Consider the following 17,331-nt stretch of genomic DNA (forward strand, 5'->3'; position numbering starts at 1 on the left):
AACAGAAAAGTTTTCACAGAGCAAGTGTTTGCCAATTCTGCCATCCCCAGACATCTAGAAGGCAAACTGCACCCTCACAATGTGCGTTTAAGATCTTGCTTCATTTAACTCCTATTCAGTCCAAGCAATGTTTTTAGAAGGCTGACTCCCACTGAGTCACTGGAGCGTTTATAAAAATTAATACAATTAAAAATATTAGCACAATAATAATATTCAGGAAAAAAAATATCCACAGAAATAACAGGCCAAAATTGAAGCTACCAGCAGCAGCCAGAAAGAAACTAGCTGGGCTTCAGGAAGGGGTCAAGGACAGGGAAAAAAAATCCCAATGACTAAGGAAGATGCATTGACCATGCCAATGGGATAATTTTGTCCTGGGGCCCTGTAGGAGTCCTGCCTGCCTTAAAGTGCGTCGGCTCTCTTGGACTCGTACAGCCTGGCCAATGCAGTGATCTCACACGGGCTGAATCTGGGTCCCCCATTCTGCTGGGGGGTAAAAAGAAAAAACCGCTGGGGGCTGTCCCAGATCCCACCCTGGCACTGCCTCTATTCCACACCTTTGCCGTGGCTGCAAATTTTTAGAGCAAGTTATCTGAGCAGAAAACAGGGAACACTTTGCTGGGTAATAATAGTCATTTTAAATGGAAACTGCACACTGGAAAGACAGCTTTTTAATTTTTAAGAGTATGGAATCACAAGCAGAGATTTCATACAGTTTCTACTGTGAGAGCGATTTCTAACAAAATCACAGTTCCCCCAGCTGCTGTGTTTTTTCATCAGCAGGGAAAACAAGTGAAACATAACTGGCAGTTCAAATGTATTTCTTCATTGAAAGGTTTGTCTGTGGAGAGGGTGTGATTTGGTAAGAAAAGAAGTCCAAAGTGTCAAAGTGTAAAAAAAACAATCCTCCCAATAAAGTATATTGAAGTGGGAGATCAATCCAGGCATATATGTCTTGAAAACTGTAGCAGCTAATGGATTGTACCTATTTTATGAAGAGACAAAGTAAGAGGTATTAAAAACAATTACAGTAACAAGCCCGTTTAAAAAAAAATCTAATTACTAAACACAAATCAAAGATGCTTATTATAATGTCTGTTAGCCCTTTGCACATTTCCAAGAATGGAAGATTTTGCTGGAAGACCAAGTCTGCCCTTTGATAGTGATTCATTACAATATGCTGCAAAGTTCTGCTGCAAGAATCTGCTGCTGTAACGTGAGCTTCTTCCTGTTAAATAATGCCAAGACTGAAGTAATGGGCTTGTTCTAACTTCTAAACGAATCAAATACAAGCACATTTTCCTAATTCTGGTATTATCTAACAAGTGAGAGAGCTCATGTAACCAAGAACTTTACCACAATAGCACTTTGTGGTATATTGTAATAGATTCTCATTAGAGGATCGGGAATAGGAACTTGCGTAGCAAATTCTGAAATTAAAAAATAAAAAGTCCCAAATCAAATATCTGAAATTTCCTGGAAAACAAAGTCAACTTTTTTAATAGATGACAGCTGAAAGAATTTGCTCCCCACTGAAAGCTCTGTCCAAATTAATGCCTTCCAATGTCACATTTCAATTTCATTCAAATATATATTTCAAAAAAACTGTTGCTCCATCTAAGATTTTTATCAGTTGTATTCATAAATATCATCAAATGGTGCCAGCTCACAGCCACACTATGAAAGCTTTAAGCCTATCRGTCTTTCATTCTGAAACAATTTTTCTGGACTTTGTGCAAATGCTTTGATTTATGCCATCTAAAATGAAATCTGAATCAGGACTAGTCCAAGCAACAACCTGGTTCCTGCAAACATGGCTTTTCCAATCCAGTAAGTTAGCCACCCAAATGCACAGTGAAAAATATTTTCTTCTGTTTGTTGTTTGTTTGTTTGTTTGTTTAAAAAAGGAAGTCAAACTAGGGCAAATGCAATCTTTTAAAATTCTTCAGATATGTATGACCCTGATCACTTGTTTCAGTGCCTAAGAAAGATTTAAGCTCCTTCAAAACTGCTTCCATTTTTGAAGTGCTGAAAGATAAAACTCCTAAAATTGATCCTTCCATCTTGCTGCTTTTGACCCATGGCTTCTTTTCCTCTTGGTAGAACTATTTTAAGAGCAAGGCTGTGTTCAGTAAGCCAAACTCTAAACCGTCATCCCACGTTAGCAGCAACTTACCTCACTAGCATTCATGTAGGGATATCAAACTAAGGCTTACTGAAATTTCCTCATGATTACTTTCAAGCAAGATTTTAAAATGAGCCCAACTAAGCATTGCCCTTCTGGGGCCAAATTCCATTTGGGAGTAATACTCCTGAAATCACAGTTTGTTCAACACAATGACTTACAGAAACAGATAACTTGTTCTTTTTTAAACTACTTCATGCAAGTGTTTTAACTCACMCATTCCCCAGCACTGCATTATTTCATCCTTTTCCTGGTAGCAGAATATAGGTTTTCACATTTTGTTCCTCTGGCATCTTCATAAAGAAACCAGCTCAGTAAGTGGTACCTACAACCCAAGTGATGTGTTACTGCTCTGAGCACTGAAATGGGTGGGTTTGGGTAGGGAGGAGAGGGGTCATGATAGCTGGTCTGTTTTGTTTGGTTTTGCCGCCTGCTGAGTGCACTCAGTGCAATATTGTTTCTGTATATTTAAGAACAGCATGCTGGAGTGCAAGAGGAAAAACAAGCCATTTGAAATATTGGAGAATATTTCTAGCCTGCAGCAGAGGCCAATGTTAGGCAAAGGATTTCAGTATAGTTTTTGCACTTTTCAGACTCTTGCCGCATTTCATCCTTCAGCTGAAAAATTCACTGCAGACTCAGTACTTTTCTCTTCACTTAACACTTTGCCCAGGAGCAGGACAGGACTCTACTCCAACCAGTTTTCGTCCATCGCCAGTTCTCTCCTCTGAGCACCTGCTCTAGCCCAACAGCAAAACACAGAATGGTAATCACCGTACATCTATCGGACATCTAAAAAGGTAATTAGTTTAAACTGTGCACTTATAATTTATTCCATTTGTTTTAGGGAGGCTTTTTCTTTGTATTTGCATCAATATAAAGAGTGTTCAGGCAGTTACAATATATGTGCCAAAGAGCATACCATTGCAATGACACTAGGCTTGGGCTGAGTCTTAATGCTCTGGCAAATATGTGCAACATCTCCTTTATCTTCATGCTTAAATCAAAGGGTAGTAGACATAAGTGAGAGGTGAAAAGGAGAAGTTGCTCAATTATCTGACATTGGAAACCTGTGTGCATACTTTGCATGAAAAATATTCTGCTGCCCCTTTAGAGATAACCAGAAAAATTATTCCACACACTCTGCCACATTATTCCTCCTATAGCACTCTTCAAAACACAAGTGTTGCTGTTCTTGATGCCAGCTCTAGGGCATCAGTAGGTGTTGTCTCTGCATATCTCTGCTGTGGTCTATGTGTGCTAGAGGGTGTTAGTGGAAGGGACCCATTTGTTCCTAGGAGAAAATTTCATGTTGTTACTGGAATCAACTGGAAACGCAGGATACATTTTGAACATCTTTTATCTGCCTCTATCAATCATATGTAGGAACTAAAGCAAGAGATGATGCAAGAACCCATATTTCCTTTGAGAACACACTGACAAGTTATTGATTTGCTCCTACTTTTAATCTGCTTGCACTTCTCCTAAAAATGTAATGCTTGAGAGGGTAAAGCGAATAAAAATAACCAGAAGGCAGATTCTCCTCAGCAGCAGGAATAGGGCAAAAGCCACAGAGATGAGAGGCTTGAAAGTCCCAGAAGCCAGAAAAGAAAGGGGTGCTGGGTGAAGATACAGGGAGAAGGGCAGGTGGTGCCAGAACCATGCAGCAGTTAGAAATGCGAATGGAGAGGGCCAGTCAGCACAGGCAATCAGTCAGGTTGGACAGGAGGAGGAATCCAAAGGTGAAGAAGGGCAAATCTGAGCAACTACTACCTGGTCAAATCACAGCTCAGGGAAATCAGGGAGCAAAGTGTTACAGCTAAATTCAGTCAGCAAAAGGGATGGAGCAATATGCTTGCTGATCAGAGAAGATGGCATAGATGACAGATACCAGGGAGGGGAAAAGATGATGAGAGAGGGGCTGGTTTTCTGTGTAAACAAGAGACAGAGAGATGTAGAAGAGCTGTAGATCTGGATCATAATAGCAATTTCTCAGACAATGCAGCAATAGGTTACCTTTGACAGCTGCATTATAGAAACATTCACCAAATAGCACTTGCACAAGTTTGTTGATTAGTGAATACTCAGGCTTATTTCACCCTTAGCTGGTAAGCTGGATGTTTTGAACTTACAGCCTGAATAACTGACTAAGCATTTCCAGTTTTGGTCATTAGAGATCATTCATCTTAGTTTCTTGAGTGGATTACATTAAGTGTATTACTAAGAAAATAAATATGGAAGCATTTCTGTAGACATAAATATCTCTAAAACATAGAGATAGGCTTTTGAAAAGTTTGCAGCTTGTCTGAATTTCAGACTCTCTGTAGGATGTCATTGAAATTGCACATTGTAAGTGGTACAAAAATAATACAAAGAAGGCAAAGTCAATATTATCTTTATCAAGCCAAATCCCCAAAGGAACTAAGTTTCCCTGTACGGTAATCCAGATGTTACTCAGTTTCTAGTTAAGGTAGCTGAATGTTTCATCTAGGTTTGTGACTGTCTTTACAGTGCCAGAAGAGTTTTTGATAACCGTATGGTCGGTGCAACACTCATTAATTAAATACACTTTGTAATATGTTGGTCCACTTTCTGTCAATACGCACTATATCTGCGTGGCCTTTTCACAAGATTTTCTGGGTCGTATATGCCTCAGCAACAGAAAAATTCTTGACCATTTTAGCTAGTAGGACAAAGGAGCAATTTGTCTATGAACACTGTAGACAAACTTGGTAATTGTACAGTTCCTCTGGTAGAGCACTAATAGCCCAACCCCCAAATGAGCTGAGACCATATAAGTGAAGACAGTAACTCCACTAGTCAGTAGCAGTAATAGATTTATAACCACTAATACAACTCAGTTGCTATCTACTTATAATCCCTGAAGTAACTGGCAATAAACTCTCCAGAAAAAAAGCTTAGGCGTGCTATTGACAGATAAATTCCAAAAAAAGTTTTGCTGGAACAAATAAGGAAGAACAGAGAAACATGTTTTCATCACTGTTTTCCTGCTACCTTAAATATACCATTGTTGTTTTTAAGTATCATTTCCAGAAGAAGTATATGTTATTTGAAATCTATTTTGTGAGCCAGACAGACAGTGGGGAAATAAAATTGCAATAAGTAAACTCATGCAGAAATTCATATTTGAAGCTTTTCAAAAGTGTGACTAAAAGCAAACTATAGCATTTTTCTAACTGGAAACTGATGAAAGCTTATGAAACATAAGCTAAATTGGGGAAAGTCCATGAGGTTTCCTGCAGGGTTGGTTTCCCCATTCATTGTGCTGTCATGTAAAGCGCTAAAGCTTAATTCAACACAATGAGTGAACAGAAGAACAAGGGATTCAGAATTAATAACCAGGTTATTTATTGTATTTTTGTGACTCAGGAACATCTTTATGTCTAAAACAGGTTGTTCCATTGTTCAGTGTGTCCAGAAAAACCAGGGAGAGAGCTTTTATTGTGTAAATTTTCATATGTTTAGCCTGCCCTTTTCAGGAATTCATTCCCTGCTTACATTCATTTATGTTTCAATCACTCATTCATATACTACAGAGTGTTATCATTCTCTCCCCACCCTCAAAGGATTGCTTTGTATAGTTAATGCAATCAATACTTCAGTCTGAGGGGATAAACTCTATCCCAGACTTCCCATTGTTCTGTGGTTGATTTGATTTTATCTCAAACTACAGCCATATCAAACAATATTTTGTCCTCTGTTTGACAGGTCTATTGCTAGGATTTTTTTCCTTCTTCATTGTTTGTACTGGGCTTATATTAGACCACTATTTATTTTCATTTCCTAATTAGTGTTCAACTGACCTAGAGACATGTTCTAAAGCTGTTGAGAGTTATATCTATTTTTTTCCTCATCCATGCTGTAACTAATTTAAAGTGATAATACTGGTGTCAATCAAAGATACCCTTGGTGATATTTTAGTAATAAATATTCATAATTAAAACTTACTGAATAACCTGAATTTAGATGTAATTAAATTGGCTTAACTTTTAACATATGACTCAACCAATTTAAACTAAATACTCACAGTCAGTTAAGTTTCAGGTAAACATATACAACCCACAGAACTAGAGCCCCCACTGAAAATCTCAGCTTTTGTATTAAAAATGTCGAATATCCCATCTAGACACTCAATAAAAAAAAAACATTTTATTTAATTCTGAAACCCATACTCGCATTCTAAGAAAATGAATCAGTGTACTAAATTAGTGTTGGAGAGTGAGGCTACTCCTCTGAAGCATCTTTAGAGACAGTAAGTTGCAGTTTCTTGGTCATAAGTACACACAGTCATCCCTACTCAGTATTGCAGGGTTTCTCTTAATTTGTGTGAAGAGAAAATAGTTACAATAAGGCTAATTTTATTTTTATCTTATTTAGTCCATCTTGAGATGCTTGTGCCTCTTCTTGTCTCCTGTCTCAGTGAACAGCTATGTATGCTACACATACAAATTTAGAGAATTTAGAGACTCTTCAGCCATTCCAGAGAGACATGTCTCCCTATTCTCCACACTTTCTATGATGCATCAGGCCTAAATACTCCAGATGCTCACAGTAAGAGAAACACAGAGGAAAAGGCTTATCTCAAGATTTTGTAGAACAGGTTCTTATTGTAAACAAACTGGAAAGGATAAAAGTACAGTTAAGGGAGTTCTTGTTTATCTGTTTTTGATGGCGTTGTGAGACAGTGAAGAAAATGAGTCTTATTTGTTTGATGTAATGGGCTTTCACAGTTCTTTTTCAGATTACGCTATCAACAGGAGGGCAGCAAATGCATCTTTATGTTCTTCCTCTCTCTCTAATATCCTCTTTCTCTCCTTGAAGGCAATGAGATTTTTTTGGTGATTGCTATCTCTGAGAAATTAAAAGGTTTGAAATTCGCTTTATTATACTGGTCTATGCAGAAGGAAAGGAGTAATTTTAAATAAGGATTGACAATGTAAGAATACCCTTGGTAACCAAAATTATCATGTGACTACCCTAAGTCTTCTTGGTAGATTATAGTGAAATGATATATATCCCCAAAGCTTTGACTGAACTTTGCATCTCAAGCTATTTTTTAACATAAACTTTAAAAAAGTGTGATCACTTTCAGAAGTAAGAAAGTCCCTGCAAATATCATATTTAAAAGTGAAAACTCTTTAGCTTCTTGGAGAGTTTTCTTTTTGTTTTGAAATATATATTTTTATTTGAAAGATCACAGCAAAAATCTTATTGATTACATTTGACTTTGCAAAGTATAACTAGAATAATACAAAAAAATATGCACTTCTGGTTTCACAATGCGTCCAATAAATGCAATAAGCTGCATGAGATAAATTTGCCCCACTAACTCTCATTTTGCTTACCAAAAATGCAGTGCTCAGGGAACATCTTCATGAATTCAGCCACTGATGTAGATTAATTTTTTTGCTATATCCTATGACATATCTCTTTTTAAATAAATAAACAGGTAAATGTGGAACAGTATTAAAGTAAAGCAGCTCTTTCTTTGGGAAAGGATTCAGAGGGGAAGCTGTGAAGAAACAAAACCATATAAAGGTGATCAAAGCCACTCCTGAACTGTGGTCAAATTCAGCTTATCATTTCAGCTGAAAGCTGTGTATATGTTTAGTGGAAATAACATAAGAAACAAAAGGTGGGGAAGACGACTGGAAAGGAAATATTCAACTTCTGAAACTTCAGTTCAACATTTTCTAAATGCATTTCAGCCTTTGGTTGCGAAATATCTGTTTTCCACTGAACTTATTAAAAGGGATAACTTAAATAGTAAAGAAATTAATAATTTTATTTCAGGTCAAATAAGCCTGCCTAAAGGGGTGTTCTTGTCAAAACTACCTACACACTTACATCTTTGGTTGCAGAACCAACTAATTCACTGTTTCTGCAACTCTACCCACAATGGCTTTCATCCGTCACAAGAACCCACAAGGAAGGATCCTGAATTTTTTCACTGTCTATCCACATATAGCTTGTCTTTAAAAGCTGGCATTTGCCTTTCTACGTATGTGAACCAATTTTATCTGTGCTTGTCATCTAAGGGATTTTGAGGAACTGTAGATGGAAAATTTACAGCAGCCCAGCTGAGCCCAGAAATCCTGCTGTGTGGCAGCACCTGCTAACCCCACACACGTCTGTAGGATGTCACACCAAAGCACAGGAGAGCAGCGCCCATGGATTTTGGTTTGCTTTCCTCCTATGGCTTCTCATTGCTGGCCTCCACTTCCCTCAGTGAGAGGCTTTTCTGATTCCAGCATGTTTCTTCCCAAGGTGTAAGGAGAACAGTGCTGTCGCCTTTGATACTGACCATCGAGACGAAAGGCCAGAGAAGAGTGGGAAGAGGGGTTTATGCAAGCTTAGCCAGTGATAGTGGAAATCTAGGGTTAAGCATCCGCATTTCTTAGCTTTGAGGCCCAGCCCCTAACTCCATGAGGTCCATGGCTCCAAAGTTATTAACACAGCCAAGCTAATTCAGAGCCTCCCAAACAGTAGCAGAAGAGGAACCCACCCAAACACAGGCTGTGTTGTGCAGGCAGGTCAGATTTGAACTCTGAATGTTAAATCTCATGTGAGCAAAAAAGCTGTTTTGAATAAAACATGCTGTTCAATGGAAAAAAAAAACACCACTTTCTGACAAGCATATAGTAAGTAACAAAGAGTAAAATTGTCTGGTGAACTAAACAAAGTCTGTTTTTTTTTAATTTACAGCAATAAAAATGTCACAGGTGAGGAAAAAATATTTTTGTCCATGCTTTGCAACACAATCTGTTGAATTAAAAATAAAGACTTTTGTTTTGCTACCACAGTTTCAATCTTTGAGCCACACTGCCCCTTTAAAAATCAGCTAGAGTGGAAAAAAAACACAGTAATATATTTTTTTCATTGTTTGTCAGAATCTGTTAGTTTTATGACTGTGCTAAATTCTGCCATTTAGGGTCTGGGTTTTTTTTATATTTTGTACATGTGTTTGATGCTTTTATGTGAAACTGTTTTCACTTTGTGCTGTCTAATATAATATCTACAGTCATGCATCAGTTGTTGTTGTGAATAAAGATTTGCTGTGGAATGCTCAAATAAGGAAAGGCTGTTGTGTCCCAGTGACAGATCTAATGTGTGAAGCAATCATGTTCCTGTAAAAAAAAGACTTATGTGGATATAATATCTTTATTTACAGCAATTATATTGAAAGCTATTTCAGGACAGCTGCTGTCCAAATATCCATTTCCTTTTCCCTCACTTCACAGGAATAATTTTACTTTTATTTTAAAAGAACCTTATATATTTTCAATACACACACTCTGGGGCATAGTTGGACAGAGTAAGTTCTACCCAACTTTCCCTGCCTTTTTAACAGAGAAATCCAGATGTTTCGGATGACAGATTTGAATGGTCAAAATCCAGTACAGAGCAGGGAAGCCACTTGTGCCAAGCCAATTGAAAACACAAGGAAGTGAGAGCTGGTTGGTATTTAGGCTGTCTAAATAGCACCCGATGAAGAGTTGAGAGAGATCAGTGGGAATCAGTCCATTAACTCCTTTGTCCATTAACTCTGGATGGGAACTATCAAAGTCATTTCCACCCTAAACAAGTCTGCATGTTGCAGAAACAATCATAACTCTTTGGAGATTTGCAAGAAAGCATACTGATGGATAACAGCTTGAATATTCTGACATAAAGATTGCATGAGTTTTCCTTTTGGAAATGAACAGTTAATTACATTCAACTAATAGGACCATATATGCTGAAGTATAGGACTATTTGATTCTGGTCAGGACTTTCTATTTCTGAATGCAGATATCATAAGTGCACTGGTTCACAAGAGGACGAGACTACGCTGCAGCTAATGTTTGAGAAGGAAGCAGTTCATTTCTCTTCTACAAAGTGCTGTTGTGAAAGAATTTTGTCTGGGGAATATATTTAGCAAGTGAAATATGCCAGAACAAAAAAGCTTATCCATTGTAACTTATCCTTTATCATCCACCAGTCCCCTTAGCCAATTTCCCGACCCTTGTTTATGGAAGACTGTATTTCCCCAAATGAAGAAGACCTCATTTCCAGTGTTTGGTTCATCCTTGTTTCATACTCCTGGCATTTCTGTTCTGTTAAACTGTATGCTTTAGCCTCTGGGTTGCACAAATTTTTGTGTGTTCAATAAACAAACAATCTAAGTTATTACTCTTGGATTGCACAGTATTGAGACCAGAATGTTGCTATTGTGTCTTACCCTGGGAAATAATAGGGTTTTCGTACATTCAGTGCAGTAACAGACAACTGTGTCCACAAGAGAGCTACATTTACTGTGGCCACTTATGTTTTTGGGCTGATGTTACTGCTCTGTTGTGTCTGAGCCTGTGAAATCAAAACAAATTTAGCAGTGTCCACTTCTGATTCTGTAAATTACAAAAATGAAAAAACAAACTGTGCTGTACTCAGCCTCAGTATGACTGCAAAAATCTCAGAAAATAACTGATAGAAAAGAAGGAAAAGAAAAGAAAAAAAAAATCAGGTGGAAAAAAAAAAATAATGCCCTAAACTGGCTTCACTGGCCATTAAAAGACTTGAGGTTAGCTGTTAAGACACAAATTCTCATGAGTGTACAGCTTCCCTATAGCCTATGGCTAGAGCTGCTAATAGACACCCAGCACACCTCTAAATCTAAAAGGTTTTGTGATAATCTCATGAGGATCCCTCACCTCCTATCTTAGAAGTTTTCTCCATTTCATATTGCATTTTCTTTCACTATAACATCTATTTTAAATCAGGCAACAATGCTTGTGTTTAAGTGGATCGATGCTCTTAGTAGAATGTGTGTAATAAATCACTGAACACCTGGGGGATTACTTTAGCAATGCTGTTCAAGAAAAGTGACCAAAAATAATCATAATAAATCAATAGATTAAGAGGTACAGTAAATTTAGCCTTACATCTTGATAGGGAGAGAGTGATTCTAGCCAAACTAGTTAAGTGGTTCCTTAGGACTCATGACAGATTTTCTTTAAGACTTCAGAGAGGAAGAAAGGAGATTTAACAAGCCTTCCTCTAAAAGTGTGAGCTGTTGTTAAAGCTCATTTCTTTCTGTTTATACCTTGCTTGCTGAGTACAGTTTTCTTCTCCCAGAATGAACTCGATACTCTTCATACAGACCAAATGAAGAGAGCTTTAAATATTAACAGGCCACCCAGACAAAAAGCAGCAGAAGGTGGATTTACATGATCTGCCTCTGGGCTGGGCATTTAAGACATCCTTACAGAGCTTCCTACCTCCCACAACAGCGCTGTGTATGACTGACTACTCCCACTCTGTGACCTCCTGTCAACTGTCATTACTATCATTTTCTTTTTTGTTCTTCTTCCTATGTGTGGCATAACACTTAAAATACAGAACATGCTCTAACTCCTTAGGACAATTTCTGGCTAGTGATATCCTTGCCTGACTCATTTTTACTTTATCTTTCTACACTGTGAATCAACTCACTCGAAATTCACTGAATTTAGATAGAAAGTGAGAACACTTGGCAATCTGTCTTTATGTTTGGGATTTGCCATGCAATATTTGGGGATTTAAAAAAAAAAAMCACATAAAATCACTTACTCAGTGTTTCAAACTGGACAACAAGGACTAGGTAAAATCTGTTATTCAAATGGGAATTTACTCACCTCTCTTTAACGTGGAGTACACTTGTAGTTTTCCCCCATAATATGCATAAAGAGGTACATAATAAAAATCTGGAATACCTAATTTTAATGAGCAGCAACTGTATACACTAAAACCAAAATGGCTTATTCATCAGTCATTCCTTTCTTCATTGTAGTTATGAGGAACTTAGTAACACCTGCAGTTTCATTTGCATTCTCATATCCATTTCTACATAAAGAGAAGAGAATGAAATTTGTCATCAAGTGGCTCACACTGGGACTGTTATGTGTTTAATATTTATGGCACTCTTAACTGCATTCTAAAAATACCTAAGAACTTTTTTTCCCAAACAAAAGCAAAAGATGCTTTGTTTGCAATATGGAAAAAAAAAGATTACGGCAAAAATGTCTAACAGCTTGGGCCTGGTGGTATCAATCAGCATAGCAGTGACTTCTGCATTGGTTTTAGGCTAGGTAGGGTTTTTTGACTGACTTGACTAAACAAATCAAGTACTTTCCGAGTAGCTGACATGAGCAGCAAGGTGAATGATTCCAAGTTTAAATGTGTTTGAGTAGTCCTTCTCCACCTACTACATGTGGCCTGAGGGAAGGAGATGAAAAGCCATAAGATGGAGTATAGCAAATAAAACCAATAAAAGAAGCAGTATCTGTAGAATCATATTACATCCGTCTTTGGAGATCTGCAAAACCCATGAACCACTGAAACAGCTGAATAGCAACATTAAGCTTAGGCAGGCAAAGATACCCTCTACACAGGGAAGCAGAATAAGTTTTGACCGACAGGTTTATATGAAAAACATTTTAGTTTTACTGCCATGGGTGTAGTGAAATTGTCCAGCTATTGTCTTTTGCAGCTTTTACGAGATAACTGTTCTATAAAATGTGTCATATGAAATCTTCATAAAAGACATCTTTGGCATTTTATTAAAAGCTACAGATCTGGCTTCTAAAAGGAGTGTAGGCTTGTCCATTCATAAAAATTTCTTTCTGTTAGCACTTATTCTGTGTACTCACTCTGCCCTCTTACCACTTGTTTACTAGCTCTTGATTTTTATCTCAGGCCAACGTACAGTCAACATTTTGTCCACAGACATGCTGATAAGGTATACAAATCTCCATCAGGATGTTTTAATCAGCACTTAACCACATGCATTTCTGCTTGGTGTCCAAAGTTTGAAAACATCTTGCTAGGGAAACCCTTGACAGTCTTAGCAAAGCGGTCTAAGACAGGGAAGGTCACAGACAAAAGTCCTTTTTTTGTCATAGCATCTGAAGGAAAGGTGCATTGAGAGGTCTGAGTGCCTATTTTCTCCATATTTTCCTTCTGCTTTTCTTCTCCCTTTTGTGGGCAAAATTATTTCTAAATTCGATCTCAGCAATGCTTTTTGTTCCGCTGTCATAACACTGTCCCCATGGTGTTAAGCAAGATTGATGTTAGCCACAAAAATTCACTCATTAAGAGTTAAAAGGAGATCTGCATGGGGCCAGACGATACTGCATCTGTCTAGCATGAGGTTGCTCTGCAGCATCTGACATTGGCCACTCAGAAAAAGGATGGTGGATTAAATGGATCATGGTTGTAATCCAGTTTGACAAGATCTATGTTCCTGTGACTCAAGAAACATAGTCCAATTATTCAAAGGAGTGGGCACAGTGTTTAAAAACACAGCCTCTTGTGTTAATTTTGCACATGAAGCAATTTATAGTAAATAATGCATGTGCTGTATTTAAGGAATGTGTTAATGGGACATGTTTTTCAGACCTTATTTTAAAGGTTTGCTTTAAAACAGAAATTTGTGTGTATTTCTGCTAGGATCTTTGCTAAAAGGTGTGAATGCTTAAAATAAAACCCCTGCCCCCAAGACATATATTAGAAAGTTTGATGGGCCATAATTATCAGTGAGAAGGCTACATTACAGAGGAAAACACAGATAAAAAAATTTGCCTTCTGCATGATCCTGATATTGCTTTAAGACCCTTACCCCTCTCCACAACCAACTCAGTCAAGTGCAGCAGAGAATCATGACTGTTAAACCAAATATAGAAAAATCCCTTTTATTTGATGACCTTGCAGCTTTTTTTTAAATATATTTATTTATTAGGGTTGCAGTGTGACCTCACTTGTTAATTAACAGAGACAAAACCTTGAATAGTGATATGTCATTTAGCCTGATTAAATTTTTCTGTAAAGTTTTGCTTCTCTGTAAGGTTTTGCTTTACTGCTGTTTGATAACTATACTCTCAGAGCAAGCCCTGAGAATCTCTCTTACTCTGTACCCTGATGAAATATCCTGACACTTTATCAAATATGATTGGGACTGCCAAGCAAGTTACTGGGAGAAGGGTGGGAGGGTACTGGAAAAGGAAGGAGTGAGGATAACAAACAGTACTACTGCATCCACATTTTTCCCTTAGAAAATGAGGCTAGGTATTGAAGTATCAACCACCATCATCAGATCATCAGCTAGTTTAATCAGTGATAGTTCTTTGAAAACTTTAAATCCCCTGTGAGCTGGGCCCTTGGCTTTAGCATCACTGAATCTTTTTGCATCCTGAGTGAATGATTTGTGGTTATATATGCCCAGAGTGACAGATACTCATAAGCATGCCTGTTATAGCTCAGCTTAAATTGGTTCTCCCAAGTCCACAGAGTAAACAGGTCCCTACACACAGTTCAGCTGGTTCTTCTGTGCCTTCCTGTATGCGGCTTGCTTTATGAGTGCTTTCTCAGGGTTAATTCAAAAAATGAATACCTCTTCTGCATTAAAATTCAACCTTGAAGCTCACCTTTATCACAAAGTAGTCAACTAATAATGCCCAGAGCAAGAGATGGTTTGGGGCTTTACATATTTCAGCATCAAAGATGCATTATTAAATACTATGCTATCAAAAATATTTACCAGCTGAAAATGATATGTCTTCCTCGTTTCTGAGGTGTCTGTTTTGTTTCTTTCTGTAATATAAACTCTTTATGGCTATCACAGGTAATTATATAGGAGCAGTACCAAGAGAAAAAGATTTACAGTTATTAAAATTCCATTCTGCACCAGGGAAAAATTTCACTTAAACAGCAAATCAAAGTCTTGTTTTTGGATATCCCACATGAGCCATTTAACTAGTTAGGTATGCAGAGTTTATTATTTGCAGTCTTTGGGTCATGGTTCTTTTTAATGTACTCCCAGCAGTAATATCTTGCAATTAGGTGTTATACAAAATGATATAATGAATAACAGAGAAGACATGAACCAAAGCTGAATCTCATGAACCTCTTCTCTTTTGAAGAGTTGTTCTGAACACATTTTAAGTCATCTTTACACTGCTAAGCATAACGTAAGGTGCCTACCTAAAAGTTATGGACCTAAAGCTATAGGAACACAGTGGGGCTTGCATTTTGGATGTACATTGTTGCTGCCTGCATCAGACACTGATGCAAACCAGTCAGAAATATCCATAGCATTGACTGTTCACTGCCTAAATCTTTCAGAATAACTGGAAACTGCTACTGAGATACACCTCCAGTTGAAAGATCTGAGCTACAACTCACTCCAAGAATCTCTGGGTATCTTTCTCCATCCCTAAAGTCTGCTAAACAAAACTAGTAAGGCTAACTACAGCGGTGCCACCTAGCTATGTCCAATAACAACATGATCGTTATCATAATTCCTGTTTTCCCATCTGTCTGGTTTCCCTCTTGTGTGCAGAACAGCAGTCTGGGATATAACCATATGATTCTTCAGTGTCAGGAAAAGACTTTAAAACTCCCCAATTTGAGGCTTCTATTCAATTCTAATCTTATCTTCCTCAAAAGCCTGGTATTTAATGAATGGACAATATCCAAAGATACTGTACATTCAGACTTTTCACCTATTTGCATCTCAGATTCAGTTTCATTTATAAGATTGCATTGAAACCAGTTGGGCAGAAGAAAATTGTTAGCTTTGCAAAACAGCCAGAAAAACTTGATTTACATGAGACAAAGCAAAGGCTGAGTAATTAGATCCTTCTCTTTCTCACTAAGTTTCTCCTTTTGCAATTATCAGCTTTCCTGAACAAGTTAATGTCATAACTTCTGGATGTTCATTTTCTAAAGAAGAGCCTTGGCTTGGAAAGTGGTAATCCTGCTTCATCCTATGCACTTCAGCCCCTTTGTTTTCACACCTGTGTATCAAACTGGAGAGCTTAGCTTATCACAGCCTAGAGTCATGTTGATCCATCCCTTACTATACCAGTCACTCCTTTCTTGACAGGCATCTTCAGTCATTCTGTACAAATAATTCTCTAGTTAAAAAAAAGATGACATACAAATAATTGTGAAAACTTTGACCACAGGTTATTTTCTTTAGATTTCCCATAATCCATTCCTTTCTACTGCGAGAAACTCATTGGTTGGATTCCACGATAATATTGATAACTTAAATTTTATGGTGAATGGTAAGGATAATGCGGATGTAACAGAAGATATATTAGACAAAAATGAAGCCTCCTATACATCCTGTATGTCCATCTCCCCCAGTTTCCATTAAAAGATGTTTCTTGTGGGATCCTTCCTCCATGGTGTTCTTCAAGGGAAGCACAGATAGCAATATATGCCAACTAGCTAGTATTCATGCATAACCACCGAAAACAGCCAGAGGGCATAATACCCTGTTTAATGTATCTTAACCTTATATATAGTGTTAAAGCTACTATAATCTAACTAGCTACCTACAAACACAGATGTCCTCTTCTAGCACAGTGGGAATCCATTCAGCAATAATTTTTGTTTTGTTTTAATACCTCATTCAGTTTGAAAATCTGCTAGAAGTCTTTGAGGAGAACAGGCCATTATAATTCAATAGTCTTTTCTTGTCATTATCCAAGGTTGCTGCTATGTTATTCAGCCAATATATCTTATTTTTATTGCCAAGCATTGAATCTTCAACACAAAGCTAACATTTTGTCTATAGTCCGGGTCTGTAAGCTTAAGGAAGATGCAGGACGCAATAAAATTCCTAATATAGTCTCCCCTTCTCTTTGGCTATAATAAATAATTGCATCATGATAAAATGCCTATTCCACCAATGGAATTTTAACTTATTTTTGGAAAATTTGTTTTCAATACAGTATGTTTACATAAACCAAGGAGATCCACACTGGAGTTTGATTCCTTGCTCAGATTTCTCAAAGCTCTGCAGGCAATGACTTCTGCAATGGGTAAGCACAACCAGTTAGGCGTTTCACTGCTGTATCTCAGGTGTATAAATGAGCGGGTTGGTAAACAAGATCACTGTATAGGGAACTCATCTTTAGCAGGGCAAAGGAAGTAAATACGCATGCACATGTTAGTCTTCTGCCTTGTTCTTGTACAATGTATATTCATACTGCATGCAACAAACTCTCCTGTTCAGAGTTCTTATTCAGCCAAAAATAACTCTCTCTTCTGAGAGCTCTAAGAAAAACATTCATGGAGGAAGAAAGAAAGAAAAATGTCTG

The sequence above is a fragment of the Apteryx rowi genome, unplaced genomic scaffold (genome assembly GCF_003343035.1).
Source record: "Apteryx rowi isolate R43461 unplaced genomic scaffold, aptRow1 scaffold_149, whole genome shotgun sequence".
Classification (NCBI taxonomy): Eukaryota; Metazoa; Chordata; class Aves; order Apterygiformes; family Apterygidae; genus Apteryx; species Apteryx rowi.